General features: G+C 41.4%; 1 protein-coding gene across 1 annotated transcript in view; it reads left to right on the top strand.

Annotated features, from left to right (window-relative positions):
* The window catches only part of ncam2 (neural cell adhesion molecule 2), a gene marked incomplete at both ends in the record, with an annotated part of 200,882 nt that overhangs the window by 93,947 nt on the left and 90,910 nt on the right, over positions 1–16,025 (top strand). The gene's annotated exons all lie outside the window — the stretch shown is intronic.

Below are 16,025 nucleotides of genomic sequence, written 5' to 3'. Positions count from 1 at the left end.
TACCTTGCAAATAAAAAAGGGAGCTATGAGCTATATATATAGGAATTATGTATGACATATATGCAAAAGTCAAATACATATTAGCTATATATGTAGGCATTTATGACATATATGCAAATATATGAGCCTGATTGTGGCATATATGTGAACATATATGAGCTACATATAAGACATATATTCCCTATATATCAACATATATGCACATATATGAACCTGATTGTGGCATATATGTTAACATATATGAGCTATATATGAGACATATATTCCCTATATATCAACATATATGCACATATATGAACCTGAATATGACATATATGCAGCATATATTCTGCATATACCTGCCATATATTGGCATATATGTTCATATATTTCCTTTATATAGTCATGTGATCAAGACGGATCTGTTTGATTTTTCATATGCCATCCTGATTGGCTAACATTGACATGTAATGTTTGCAGGAGTGGCCCGTTTTGAACAAAATGCCGCAAATCATGAATGCAGCGTCCGATTACGGTGAAACTTTGAACGCACATTCACACTATGTTGAGGAACAAATGCCACCCTTTTAACATTGGTTATAGCGCCACCAGCAGGTCAAATTTAGCAAAACACAGTTTTAGAACAAAATGCCTCAAATCATGCATGCGGTGTCCGATTGCCGTGCAAGGCCTAGGAATATATGGCATCCTTTTCACAGTGGCCTATTATAGCGCCACCAGGAGGCCATAATAACCTACCTGACCTGGCGGAGACTTGTGCTCCGAGGAGCACTTTTTCTAGTTACCTCTTATTTCCTCTCACGCAGGCACACCACAGTGCCATTAGCTAACCATTGGTGCGATGTGTACAAAGCATTTTTAGCGGTGCCAGCCGCTCTACTCTTGACTATGTCCGTCCGTATGTCCGTTTGTCCGTTTGTCCGTTTGTCCGTTTGTCCGTTATGTCCGTTTGAGCACGGGCTTTAAACAGCTATAACTCCAGTTCGCAGCATGCCAGCAAGTCCAAATTTGGTATGTGGACTTACACCACCAATTGGGACGAGCATTGATTGCTGAAGCCCCGCCCCGCCCTATTATAGCGCCACCAGGAGGCCACTGGCTTTAAACAGCGCTTTACACAGCTATAACTCCAGTTCGCAGCATGCCAGCAAGTCCCAATTTGGTATGTGGACTTACACCACCAATAGGGACGAGCATTAATTGCCCGCCCTATTATAGCGCCACCAGGAGGCCACTCATCAAAGGCACCGCTTCCTTCACACAGGGTGGGATTTTTTTTTTTACACATGTACAGTACAACAGTCTGACCTGACTGATCTACCGACGTTTCTCTGTAGTACTCACAGACATACGCTTTTTATTCACACTCACGTGGCAGGATAACAATGCAGGTAATCTAACAACTACCGGGAGACGTGAGATTGACGGTACGAAATCTTTTCCACAGGATGCCAAAGTTATATTATGAGTGATCCATTCTACTGTATAGTATGGGGAGACATTTTGTTTAATTTTGGATTATCAATAAATAAGCTATTTTTCTTTTTTACTGGCCTTGTCTTGTACATAACATGTTGCACAGATCCAATTATTATCCCATGGGAGTGCAATATTGGATTTGAAACTAAGTTACACATTTTAACTATGTCGTACAGGAGTGACAAAAGATGTCACGGTTTGCTGTGACAATTAGGATGATTCATTTTTGTATCATGTAGCAAACAATATTGATTAAATTCAAAGCAGATTTGTAATTAGAACTCCGGCCAACACAAACTGTGGTGATGTTGATATGGAAGTTGTTATCCTGCCACCACAACGTCAGGGCTCTCACTTCCTCCCTGTAGGTCGTCCCATCATTGTCAGTAATCCAATAACGGTGGTGTCGTCCACAAACTTTATAAAGGACTTTGAGCAGTAATTCCCAAGGCTTGTCGAGCGGATATAGGCTACTCTCTATGCCTTCCATCCTGAGACTGTAGCAAACGGATCACGCTGGAATTATCACTCCATTCAATCACTTGGAAAGCCCAATCATCTCTCCATCAGGCCACCACAGAAAAGATTGAGGTTGTTCAAGGGGAATAAATTGCCTTTATTGTCGTAATCATACATCTGAGCACAAGACATTCTCTGGTTCACAATGAAGGCAGTGTTTGGGTGGGAGATGGAAAGAGTGGGAGCGGGGAGTAGTTAATGAAGCACATTTCAGTGCACAAATGATAGACACCACATGCTTGAAATGGACACTGCAGATGCTCATCACAGCAATCTGTAGCGTTTGGATGTAATTTGTCATTCTGTTCATTTCATGGTTTCGGAGAAAATGGCTCATGATCGGACTGAAATAAATACATACTCAAAATGTTCACATTCCCGGGGGAGCACATCACGGCTGAGCACTTTATTCACAAGTGGTTCGTGAATAAATGTCTGTAGTATAAAGAGATTTATTCTGAAATGAGAGATTATACATTTTGAACTTCTGTTATTACAAAGTAATGCGGAGTATAATGCTATAATGAGTTATGGTAAGAACACATACTCTCTCTTAAACCAGGGCCTTAAGAGTGTAGGTCATAAGAATTTACCACCAAGCCTTCAATGATCACCTAATGTATATCAGCATTATGGATGCGATGACACCTCCTTTTTTTAATGAACCACTGTAGCATTTTCCCTAAACTGAGTGGGTAGTTGAGTGTAGTGTATTGCTCAAGGGCACTTTGACAGTCCAACCTATGATGGTTGACTGCTGGCAGGCCACAAATCCTTAGCAGGTCATTTCACAGTATTGAGAGGACAGATTCAGCATATGGCAGCTAATATTTGTGTGTGTGTGTGTGTGTGTGTGTGCGTGTGCGTGTGCGTATTACTCATTCAACTTGCGCATCATATTTCCTCCTCAATGAATAGCCTTGGTGACCTTGAGTTTATCTCAAATTCAGCAGCATCATGTGTCTCTCCTCTTGTTAAAGGTGCAAATATCACCATCCACTGCTGCTCTTGTGTAATCCTCTTAGAAATCGGCCTCATGAATAATCATTGGCTGCTCAGCGATGTGTAAAATGAGAGAGTGTGGTGTGAGGACACTGTTCTCCCCGAGGTCACCATGTCCCAGGACGGTGTAATTGTTTACAGCACTGCAACATATTGTGAGCGTGATGTATTTCAGCCCCCACTCAGTATCTTTGTCCAGCAAAGACTACATCCCATTACTGTGTGATTATATCATAATAAACTTTAATGCAGCCTGCTTTGGAAAGCAATTTGCTGATCTTAAAAAAACAAAACAAAGTGTGTGTGGTTCACTCAAAGACTTTGCAGTCCCTTATTGAATTCTTCCAGCTATTAACAGGCACTTATTGCTACACATGCATACACAGCACAGCACTGTTTTTCAAGAAATAAAAATATAACATTTCCTTCTCACCAAGCAACTCCTCCATCATTCAGATTTCTTGTGTGTTAGTGCGGCACTTAGCCAACAGACAAGTATATCTGTCATCAAAACAAAGTCAGAAAAAAACGTATGGTGTTTCATCCCCAAGCTTCATAAAAATGTATTCTTATTGGCCATTACCCAGAAACATTTAATGTGTGAGATGATGTTATCTTCACTGCTAATGGTATCATTAGAGATAAACAGTGCATGAACTGGAGATAAGAGGCTTTTTCATGGAAAAACTCTGTTTATCCATTTTCTTTTTTAAAAGCATCAGAGCCAAGTCTCTGTAAGAGAAATTAGAAGGCTTTTATGTGCTTTTCCTTTTCTATCCTCTTGAAATTACAACTTTCACATTTTCCTTTAGGCGATGATGACAGCCTGATACTTAGTATCTCATGCATAGTAGTCGGAAATAATAAAATTGGCTGTAATGACTGTGAAACAGGTGTTATTAGGAGAGGAAGAGCGGAAATATTTCTGGGTTGTTAGATTTTTGGCTGCATTCGGAAACAGTGCAATTAGCAGCACCATGGACAAGATTCATCATATTCTGCTAAAGGACCCTGGCCCCCACATTTTACTAGAATAATGTACACTCAGCCATGCACCCAAAAGTATTCATCATTGCCACTTTCAATTCATTTTCAGTAGCCGAATGTCGATTGTGTTAGAAGTACTTGTCAGAGAATTAATTAAGGAGGGACAACTAGATTGGGGGGCTGGGGGCTGGGGAGGGGGTGTGGGGGTAGATTTGAGTGTCCTATAACAACAAATTGTTACGCCGTGCTTTCTCAAGAGACTAGCTGTAGCCATGTTAGTTGTGAAGGTTAACAATACACTGGCACAGGTTAGCAAACCACAACAAACTGGTGCAGCCAAACAAAGTAATGCACACACCTTGAAGGAGAACTCACAATGACTGGATTATGTACACTTTTTTGTGTAGCACTTTTCTTTATTTCTTTTTTCTTTTATTTAGAGTAGCCAATTCTTTTTTAGCCCTTTTTCTCCCCAATTTAGTCGTTATGCCAATGATTCCTCCCCACACACATTTCTGTGTTGTCACTGCTGTCGTATCCTACTGACTCACCTGCCAGTGAGGAGCCCCCACCAGGAGGACGTAAAGCCTTCGTCCTACTCCTCCCGCCCAACACTCCCTATGCTGACAGATGCCGCCCCAGCCCGTAGGAATACGTGCAATGACCAATATCATCTTCCCCGCCCGGCTTCCCTCCCCTGAACACGGGCCAATTGTGTTGGTGTAGACCAGGGGTGTCGAACTCATTTTGGGGTCCGGGCCACATTGGTCAAATGGTGACTTGATGTGGGCAGAAACCAGTTGCGGACGCGCATGTGCGCTCACACGCATTCAGTTATACAGCATTGTTTTTCAGTCTGTTGTCTCAGTCACTACTACTAACTACAGTATATCACCTTTAAAAACATGTTGTTATGAAGAAGAATAGCTACTTTAATTATTGACATTAAAAACAAAATGCAATTTGTAAGGAGCATTCAATCCAGAAATGCATGTGTCTTTAAAAAAAAGAGAGAGAGAGAGAGAGAGAGAGAGAGAGAGAGAGAGAGAGAGAGAGAGAGAGAGAGAGAGAGAGAGAGAGAGAGAGAGAGAGAGAGAGAGAGAGAGAGAGAGAGAGAGAGAGAGAGAGAGAGAGAGAGAGAGAGAGAGAGAGAGAGAGAGAGAGAGAGAGAGAGAGAGAGAGAGAGAGAGAGAGAGAGAGAGAGAACATTTAGAGAACCACATATTATAGCAGGATTTAGAAGACATTTGTGAAGACTTGCACAAATTCCCATGATTTTTCAAAAATAGCAGATCTACAAGCTCATAGTGTGGCACTCAGTGCCGCACTATGAGCTTGTAGATCTGCTATTTTTGAATAGCTAAATGAATCTTAAAATGACAGATGCTTTCCCAGATTGAATGTCAAATAGCTCTGAGCTCAAGAGAGAGAGATGACACACAGACAGACACAGAGAGAGAGAGAGAGAGAGAGAGAGAGAGAGAGAGAGAGAGAGAGAGAGAGAGAGAGAGAGAGAGAGAGAGAGAGAGAGAGAGAGAGGAGAGAGAGAGACTTCTGCGTGAGGATCAAAGAGTATAGCCATTACTACTCGACAAAGCCGGATGCACCACGGTGGATTCGAACCCACAACCTCCGTGGTGGCGGGCAGTGACTTTACCACTGTTCCACCCAAGCGATGTGTGACACTTAAGTTAAAATGTGCTTCACAAAACTATATAAAATTGCAGCAGAAGATAAGAACCATAACATAGAAGAGATAAAACAATAAAATAGACAATAACATAATATAGGATTACATACAGTATGTAAAATTAAGGCCATTGTACCAGCTGCTCCGGTTAATACCAGCCACAGAAAGCAGCCATTGATGGGGACTCCCAGGACCAGGTAGACTGTTGCACTGGTGGTGTCTAAAATGTCTGTGCTGCTAAGGAGGGAGGACTCGTTTGATGTGTTCATTTTCCTGGCGGCTTTGGATTGAGTGTGCTCTCTCTTTTCACCATTCAGTAAAGTATTTTGGAGAGACGGACAAATGAACGAGAGAGAGAGAGAGAGAGAGAGACCGCACATTGGGTTTGACTGGGTCAAGTGGGTCAATAGTAAAACACAGCTACAACATCATTCTAATCAAAACACCTTTACAACATAATGCTAATCAAAACACCACTACAACATCATTCTAATCAAAACACATTTGCAACATAATGCTATTCAAAACACCACTACAACATAATACTAATCAAATCAAACCACTTCTACAGCATAATACTAATCAAAGCATCGCTACAAGCACATAATGCTTGATATAAATTTTGCAATCAGACCATGACCAGTGAAGACCTCTTGCCTGTGTGTTCGTTCCTTCTCCAGTGTTCTGAAGTCCTCACATGCACTGTACCACCTGTTGATATTTTGCAGTGGCTGGATATGCAAATAGTTCTCTTATTATGACAGGGCATCAATGTTCTTCCATCAACAACACAATGTGAAAACCATGCGGCAAAGAAAATCTTGCTATTAGTCACGGCCATGAAGCAGACAGTCGCCCCATGCTATATCACAGACAAAAGATACTTGTAACTGGAGAAAAACTGAGCTTAATGTTTAGATGTATAGAAAACGAAATCATTAGAAATGGAAATGTATGCCTCTTGTGTAGACCTACTGTATTCTGTACTTGAGGAAGACAATTTGATCTAAGCAAATGTTGTAGTAAATGTAGACCAAGTATGATTCCACACCAATTGAAACAAAACCTAGCTCAGACACAGTCATGTTCAAAGTGAAGGCCACTGGCCCACCTTTCATCAACAAGTTTTTATGCACATTTTGGATTTTGCGCATAAAGCCTTGGAAACACATGCACATTTGAAACAAAATCTTGATAGTTTCCAAAAAAAGTTTTACTCTGTCTTGAAGGAGGTGGATTTTGGGGATGAAACTCATAAATTGGGGAAGGAAACACTTTTGCCGAATAGGTTCTGACATAGAGAGAAAATTAATGAATGCCACTTATGTTCATGGACATTCTATAGCCTACAGTACACTTTAAGATAAGATTTTAAGATCAACCCATCATAGTAATCTTTTCATGGATGACTTTGAATGTGCGCATTACATTAATGTAGCAGTTAATAACTGTATCCAACTTTGAAACTCAGTTTGGTCAAAAATTAAAGATTGTAAGATAAGTACAGCTGACGTGATCGATAAAGGTCTTAATTTTCTGCAGACATCAAGATCTGGTGACCAGAACTAGCTCTGAATCAGACTCTTTATCTAGACAAAGTTAAAAACATTAAGCGAGTCACAACGTGACACGTTGTGAGCTTGTAGATCGGCTATTTTCAGCAAAGAGATTTGGTATAAAGGGAGTGAAAGAGTGATTGACTAAGATTGATGTCTAAAGTTTGCAGGAGTAGCCCGTTTGGAAGAAAATGCCGCAAATCATGAACGCAGCGTCATATTGCGGTGAAACTTTGCACGCACATTCGCACTACGTTGAGGAACAAATGCCACCCTTTCAACATTGCCCTATCATAGTGCCACCAGGAGGCTGATTTTTGCGAAACTATTTTTTTAATATTACTCCTACAAATGTTGTCTAAACATCACGCAAATCGATACATATTATCTCTTTAGTCAAGTCATCAAGATGGATCCGTCCGATCCGTGATTATTCACATTCCAGCCTGATTGGCGAATTCCGAACATTGCTGGCCCACACTAACCTACCTGACCTGGCGGAGACCTGTGGTCCGAGCAGCACTTTTTCTAATGTGTGCATGTGACCGCATTATCTTTCAAAAATGTCTGTACTCAATGGAGCATGAATCTTTGCCAAGAGGCATGCCCCAACCTCCCTCCATCGTTGTGTGTGTGTTGTGCATGTCGTGATGATGACATCGTTGTGGTGTATGCGTGTATGAAAAGGCACAGGGTATTGGGGGGAAAGGCCCTAGCCTTTCAGCGTCCTATATCATAATATAGGATGCTGATAGTTAAGGCCTGGTCTCAGTTATGCTTGTACAGGGATAGACTCTGAACCCAAATTAGGCCAGCAGTGTTTATGACAGCAGCGCTCATGTTCAAATTGAAACAAAAGTAACTAGAAACAGTGCTCCTCGGAGCACAGGTCTCCACCAGGTCAGGTACGTTATTGTGGCCTCCTGGTGGCGCTATAACAGGCCAATGTGAAAAGGGTGCCATTTCTTCCTCGGCCTAGTGGGAGTGTGCGTGTGAAATTTCTTGGAAAGCGCAAGCGGCATTCATAATTTGAGGCATTTTGTTGAAAACGGACCAATCCTGCAAACTTTGGAAGCCATGGAATATGGAAAATCGGACAAATCCGTGTTGATCACATGACTATAGAGATACTATGTACCGATTTGCATGACGGATAAAATCTGTTGTAGTAAATGGGTTTTGCACAAATCGGCCTCCTGGTGGCGCTATCTAACAGGCCCATGTGGAAAAAAAGGTTCTGAATTGGCATCCAGGGAGTGTTTGTGCACAGTTTCGGAGCGACCGGGCCAACGGTGCCGGAGATTAGCTGCTCGCAGACAGACGGACACACACACGGACGGACGGACAGGGGGTAAAACATACTCTCGCCATGCCTTTCGGCCTGGCGGAGACAATAATAAGTAGTTAGAGTGGGCAGCCAAAGTACAGCAACCAGCTGATCATTTAGTCTAGGGAAGTTGTCTAGTACAAACTACAATAGACAACTTCAAGAAATTGCAAAGTGTGGTTATAATTATATAGTGTCTTTTGTAAAATAAATAAAAAATAAAGGCCTTTAGCCTGTCGGAGATAATAAGAAGAGGATAATAATAAGTAAAACTGAAAGGGAGAGAGAAAAGAAATGGAAGGCCTGTAAGGAGGAGGCGGCAAAATGTTTTAAATTAACTGATATTCAGAGCCCCCAGCATGGATAAACGTCAGTCAGTAGAAGACATACTGTATTTTCATACATAGCTTTGGGCAAAACTGGGTAATCCATTAACTTAATTCAGCTGAATCAATTTATTTCTTGACATATTATTTTATATGTTGTAGCCTAATATCCACGCAGAGACTGTGTGGACTTTAAAAACATAGAAAACTAACGTTTCTCAACAAAGGGGAGAGCCCTACCTGCCTTGTCCATTTCCTTTGGATATTAGTATGTTAGAGACGACTGAAAAGGGAATACTGTATTGATGACCATACAAAGAGATTTTTTTTTACATGGTAATAAGAATGTATTTCTTATTTTACTGCACAAAATATTTGGTGGGCACAGCATGAAAAAGGTTTGGGAAAGTTCTAAGGCCTTATCTGTCTCAGTGGAGTTGACTGAATGAATGCAATCATGTGGTTCATCTTAGCATACTACCATCATGGCATTTTTATAGGAGTCCTGTCGTGACCTTTGTATTGAGGGACAAGTTGTGTTGTGGACTGTCAGTCTATAGGGATGGAATGATGATCTTTGGTGATACTTACCCCATAGAAAGGTGGTGTTATTCTCTGCCGACATTTTCCTTTTTCTCCTTTGTACATATAATGTTTTGCATTTGTTGATGATATGTATTATTGAGTTATTTTTTGCCATGTTGATGAATTGAATACATAGGACCACAATGAAAACAAGCCCCTGGACTTTTTTGTGTTATCCTTTTAGCCTAAATGTCTAACTGTATCTACATTTGTAAAATTGTAGTGCATATTTGCCTCTGAGATGGAGTGGAGTAGAAGTATACAGTATTGACAAATGGAAATACTCAAGTAAAGTAAAAGTACCAAAAGAAATCTACTTAAGTACAGTACTTGAGTAAATGTACTTAGTTAATTTCCACCACTGCGTTCCTGTGAGTACACTGTGGGCAGGGTGGCCTGTGTGTGGGTGTAAGACTCCCAGCCTCAATTATTGTCTCAGTCTGGCCCTGTTAATTGATGTTAGTTTTAATATCTTCTGAATTTGTCTTGTGAAATAATTAGGGTTAACATGCTGTCTTCGAGTAAGGGCTCATGGTCATGGCCAAATCAAGCAAAGATAAGCTGATAAACCTATTTTGCACACCTGATTTTCAGCTCAAGGACAGGTGGGTTGGTGGAGCAGACGTTATCAAGATAAAAAAGAAGAACCCTCACACTGTCTTCGGTCAAGCTGTCCTTGAGCGAAACGTTGCCTTTTTAATTGTAAAAAGATAAGCTAAAAGATTTTATGCATTTCATTTTATAATCAACAAACAGATTTATGTTACTGTTCCTCTGCTACACAGAACTCTGATGCAACAGAGACATTGTGCTAGCCAATTACATTGCAATAGTCCCTGTCCCTTTGGCTTATGTGATCTATAATACTTCTAACTAGCCAATTAAACACTCCTGTCCCTCCGGCTTAATGGATGTAGACAATCAACTTGTCTTGTAGCTACAGTATCGACACAGCTTTATTGCACCGTTCTTTCATAGAATGCAAAGGTACAACTAATGTCAAAGAATAATTACACAATAAAAGGAGAAGGTTTGTGCGCACTATTTTGACTATAGTGTGTGTACTGTGAATGAACAGGAACTGGCGGGACAGAGTGAGTTACTCCACTGTGCATGCTGTCGTTTTCTTGGACGTAACATGAAAATAGAAACTTGCTAAAAAATGAGTCTTCAAATATACCTCGGCACCTATTGGTAGCAGAGCCGCCCACCCCAGTAGAGCCTATTTGTTAAACACCGTTTTAGAATGAATTGAATGTCAAATACTGATAGCAGAACCGTTTGTCTAGGAGCATATTGGTATTTCGGTGATGTACAGCTCAGTATTTGATACAAGATGGAAGTCGTAGATTATTCCCCCTCAGCGTTTTATTCTTGAAATAACAGAGAGCACTGAATTATTCTTGTTTCAAAAGGATGTATTAATATTTCATATCTAAAAATAACATGCATTCGTCTTCCACAGATGAAGAATAAGTTTGCTAGCTGTTCACCTTCAAGGAGTGAAAGAGCTTGTAGTTTGAATTGACTGAAACTTTGTTCAGCCAATAGTTTGTTCTAAAAAGTTCTCTCTCCCGGGATACACATCACCTCAACAACAAGGTTCTGCATCGGAAATGCGGTGTGAAACATGTTAATTCATTTATATACATTTTATATTGTTTAGTTAAATTAGTGTATGAAATTGTGCAGGCCTTACTTTTAAAAATGTAAATTTCTGGGACTCCCAGCACTTGTATAGGGGGTTATTGACTCCATATTCAGGTCATAATCGGCAGGCGCCTGAGCGTTTTTTTAAAAACACTTGAGCATTGTATTTTCACTTTATATTAATTGTAGAGTACTGCCTGTGAGACTGAGAGGTCATTCCTTTGGGGGCCATATATCTAATTGCATGTTTGAGCTGAACTGTGGAGTTGAATAAGTCAATTACTTTCACATCGACTTCAGTGCATCGCAGAATACTGGGGGTGGTTGTTTTTCCTTTGAAAATGGCAGAAACAGGAGGCGTTGTGGGTTTGTTTCTTTCAGACTGGGTGGTAGATCTGTTTAGATAGATATGGATGTGCTGCAGGCCATGTGTGCTTCCATTCACTATATTTTCTCTGTCACGGATGAAGATAATATCCCCACAACTGGTTCTTCAACTTTTGTTGGCATTAGAAATTATTTATTTTCCTTTTTACGTCTCTGCACTTACAGAGGCTTCTTCAGAACAATGTAATTTATGCAGTCTCTAGTTCTAAAAATATCACATGATTAATTTGATGATGAGTGAAACAACCTTTGGTTTTGTTTCATTATTCTTCTACTCTGGGGGAGTCGAGGTGCCTTTGTAAGTTGCTGTGTGCATGGTTACTACCACCGTGATTATGTTTAAAGACCCTATCTATAGACATCCCACCCTGGAGATTGAGAATCAGATTCCCTGGCTGATGTTTTTTTTTCTTTTTACCAGCATTGATCAGCTTCTAACAGAATATAAGCGTTGGTGGCTCAAATAGCACACAAGTGAAATTTGTAGTGAGTGAGATTTAATTGTGGAGCCTGTTCTCATGCGCGCTCTCTCTCTCTCTCTCTCTCTCTCTCTCTCTCTCTCTCTCTCTCTCTCTCTCTCTCTCTCTCTCTCTCTCTCTCTCTCTCTCTCTCTCTCTCTTGCTGTGGTGACATCAAACACCTAGGACTATGTCTCTATTAGCAAACTTGATTATATTATCTTGCTCCAACGGAAAATGGATCACATTTTTCTTCTATTTTTGGGGCGGTGTAGCCGCCCCCTATAAGTGAGTTTTGGACACTGACCAATCCTGCACCGTGATTGGCCATTAGTCTACAACGCATTGTATACCCCTAACCCTTCCATTGTTAATGCAAATCGATACTTTTGCAAAGTCAGCCAATCACATTACAGCTAGTGTCATCACCACTAACTGTAATGTGATTGGCTGACTTTGCAAATTCAGGACTGTGATTGGCTAGCGAAACACATGACACATGTGCAGCCCTATGAATAGCAGTATGGACTTTAAAAAAAGTTATTTATCCCTTTTTTTAAAGTGAGTCATGTTGTGATGACCACACACCGCCCACTTCACACTGGGTGTGATTTTTTTCCTTTCATGTCCTAATCCTAATTTTCATCCGTGGCCTACCCTAGTATGTGAACACTGAATCTGATAAAAAAGTATTAGTCCCTGTTAATAAGCTATTATTAATGCACGGTTTAATCTGCACCAAAACAAAACTTGGGGATTTCTGATTAAGTCTGTTGCTGAAAGAGTACATCTTTGTTTAGTTTGTGTGTGTGCGTGTGTGAGCGCGTGTGTGGGTGTGCGCGTGTGAGAGAGAGGTACGCGTTGTTTGAAGATGAAAGACTCAATAAAAAGCAACAATCAAGGGCAATAAAAACAGCAAAAAAGCAACTCCTCAGCGAAATCCTCACAGAACGAGAATATTACGTGGCGATAAAGTGACATAATGAATCTTTGAAATGAGGTCATTTTTCACTGGGAATAAAAGCATCAATGAGGCATCGCCAAATGAAGAGTTTAATGTGAAATATTCGCAGACACATTTTTAGATTGTTTATCCGTCCCTGTCACACTCCCAGTGTATAGGGACCTTAAGAGACAGGTTGTAGTCTTTACAACAACCTGCTAGCTGTTCCACCTCCTCTCTGTAAACCGTTTCATCATCATTACTGATGAGGCCCACATCTGTCGTATCAGCCGCAAATTTGATGAACTGGTTTGAACTGGATTTGACAGAGCAGTCACGCGTGAGCAGAATGAAGAGTAACGGAACTGAGCACGCAGCCTTGAGGGGCCATCGTGCTCGGTGGGATGATACGTGAGATGTTGCTGCCAACACGGATCGTCTGTCGTCTTTTCTGACAGCAAATACAAGGTTCCATTTACAAAGGGAGGTGCAGCAAGAGCTTCTCTATTAACTGCTGTGGAATGGTGGTGTTAAAATTCATTACAGTTCCTACAGTATGTTCCATGTGGGGTAGGATTGTGTGTAAGGCGATGGAATCGACTGTGGACTGGTTGGTGCGATATGCCAGCTGGAAAGGGTCCAATGTGGGTGGAACGCTGGCTTTGATGTGACCCATGACTAGTCGTTCAAAGCTGTTCATGATAACATGAGTCAGTGACACTGGCTGGTAGTCATTTAGGCAGGCTACAGTTGGGGGGACTTACTTAAGGCGTCCGCTGTGGATCTCCGCCTCGTTCTATTTTGCTCAATGGTTTTCGCTTCTTGCCAGGTGGTCCAGATCTTACCTAGCTCATCGAGCGTGGATGTTGGTTTTTGGTCTCCCTGGCTTCCTGTCCATCCATCTCCACTTTCTTCTTTTGCTCCTTGTTTGTCTGGTTCCACAGATCTATCATTTGAAACGTTGCTGGGCCACCATATCCTCAGTATGTTTCGGAGGCAGTTGCTAATAAACACTTGCAGTTTATTGAGGAGTGTTTTGGTGGTTCCCCAGCTTTCACAGCCATAGACTGGAACATATTTAATTTTACATTTGAGTTAAAAATTCAGATTTAGCTGTTTTTGGAGAGCTGTGAATAGAGCCATACAGGTCGGGAATCGGGATGGCTTGCTTTGCTGATGCGTTTCTGCTGCACATCCTTATCGGCTCCTCCATCTGTGCTGATGCTGCTTCCCAGGAAAACAAACTCGTCCACATTTTCTAAGGGTTGATCCTCGATGTTTATTGCGTGGTCAGATTTGGTGTTGAACCTCATGACTAGGTCTTTTCAAAGAAAAACATTTGTGATTGAAATAAAATAATCGATTAAAACATTTGGGGGGAAATGGGAAAAAGTGAAAATAGCAGATCTACAAGCTCACAACGCATTGCGATGTGTTGTGAGCTTGTTAGATGTGCTATTTTTGCTATTTTCACCATTGCAGCAGCACCGAGATGAAGGTGGCAGCCTTGAATATCCTGTGAGGCTTGGGAGACGTGTTAAAAATGTCTGTGAAGACACCACTAGCTGTGCAGCACAATCCTTTACCACCAGACCATGTGTATGTTATCAGGTCCCGCAGCTTTACACGGATTGATCGTACTTAGGTTCTTCCTTATGCTAGAGTGCCTACTCCTCGATGGGGGGGTGGGGGTTATGTTTTAACTCCCTGGCATGTGATTCAGTGCTTCAAACCGGCCATAGAATTCATTCATTCAGCTTGTCAGGAAGGGAGGCATCACTGACATCACCTTGTGGTGTAATTTTATAGTCTGTAAGCCTGTATGCCCTGTCATATACAGTACAGCATGCCTTGTGTCCCTGGAGCCTGAGAAATAGCCTTCAGTTTTCATTGTGTAGCCCAGTTTTTCCTTCTTGATGTCTCGGGAGAGGCCGGCTCTTAGCAGCCTGGGGGCTGCTTTGTCCTCCGATCTGAAGGCAGCATCCACTGATTTTCAGCCTTTTTCGGACCTCTGTTGTCATCCACGGTTTCTGATTGGCCCGAGATGTGATGGGATTGATGACCGTGACATCCCCAATGCGCTTCTATATGTAGCCGGTCAGAGAGTCGGTGTACTCTCAACATCAGTTTGAAGGTCATGTTCTAGCTGCCTCCCTGAAAATATTCCAATATATACTGTATGTTCAAAGCAGTCTTGTAATGCTAGTGTAGCCCCAGCTCCTCCTGGCTTCATGTCAACGTATCCTTGAGCAAGAAACAGATCCCCTGTCTGTCTTGCATAGAGTATGCCTTGCATGGCTGCCTCTGAAGTCGGGGTGTGTGTGTGTGTGTGTGTGTGTGTGTGTGTGTGTGTGTGTGTGTGTGTGTGTGTGTGTGTGTGTGTGTGTGTGTGTGTGTGTGTGTGTGTGTGTGTGTGTGTGTGTGTGTGTGTGTGTGTGTGTGTGTGTGCACGCGCACATTTACCACTTAAACCCCTTAGACTTAGTGAAACACACCTGAGTTATCGCTGTACTTCTTCTTCTTGTTTCCTTCTACACCAAATCTCTTCGTCAGAAATAGCAGATCTACAAGCTCACAACGTGACGAGCTGTGAGCTTGTAGAACGGCTATTTCTGGATTAATGTTGTAATGGACTAACCCTAACTCCAAAATAAGGGGTGTTGGGGTTCAAGTGGTTAAATGGTAAAAATATATTTACCATGAACTGTGAAAGTGCAAATCCATGTTTTCATTTTCCTCCATTAGTTTGTAGGAAAATTGAAAGATTATTATAGAAATAATGATAAAACGCTTGCACACTGTAGGGCTCAGACTGATGAAGAGTGTGTAGCTCGAATCGTCACAGATGTTTTTGGGTGCAATGATATAATGATATACACTACAGTGTGCAAGTGTTTTATCATTGTTTCTATAATAATATTTCCATTTTCCTGCACTGATCGTCGCTCAGCACCTGCCCAACTTTGGGTGTCGGATGTACATGTCGTGTCTTCTTTTTCCTCCATTAGTTTGTAACATGATCATATCAGTCTGTAGTATGCAGTGAGTTTGTAACACGTCTGTATATCTGTCAGTCTAGTGTGTATTGAAGTTATAAGATGTCTGTATCAGTCAGT

Source organism: Gymnoscopelus microlampas, assembly GCF_963454915.1.
Source record: "Gymnoscopelus microlampas genome assembly, chromosome: 24".
Lineage (NCBI taxonomy): Eukaryota > Metazoa > Chordata > Actinopteri > Myctophiformes > Myctophidae > Gymnoscopelus > Gymnoscopelus microlampas.
Note: the sequence above shows the minus strand (reverse complement) of the source record. Positions and strands in the feature narration are given on the sequence as shown.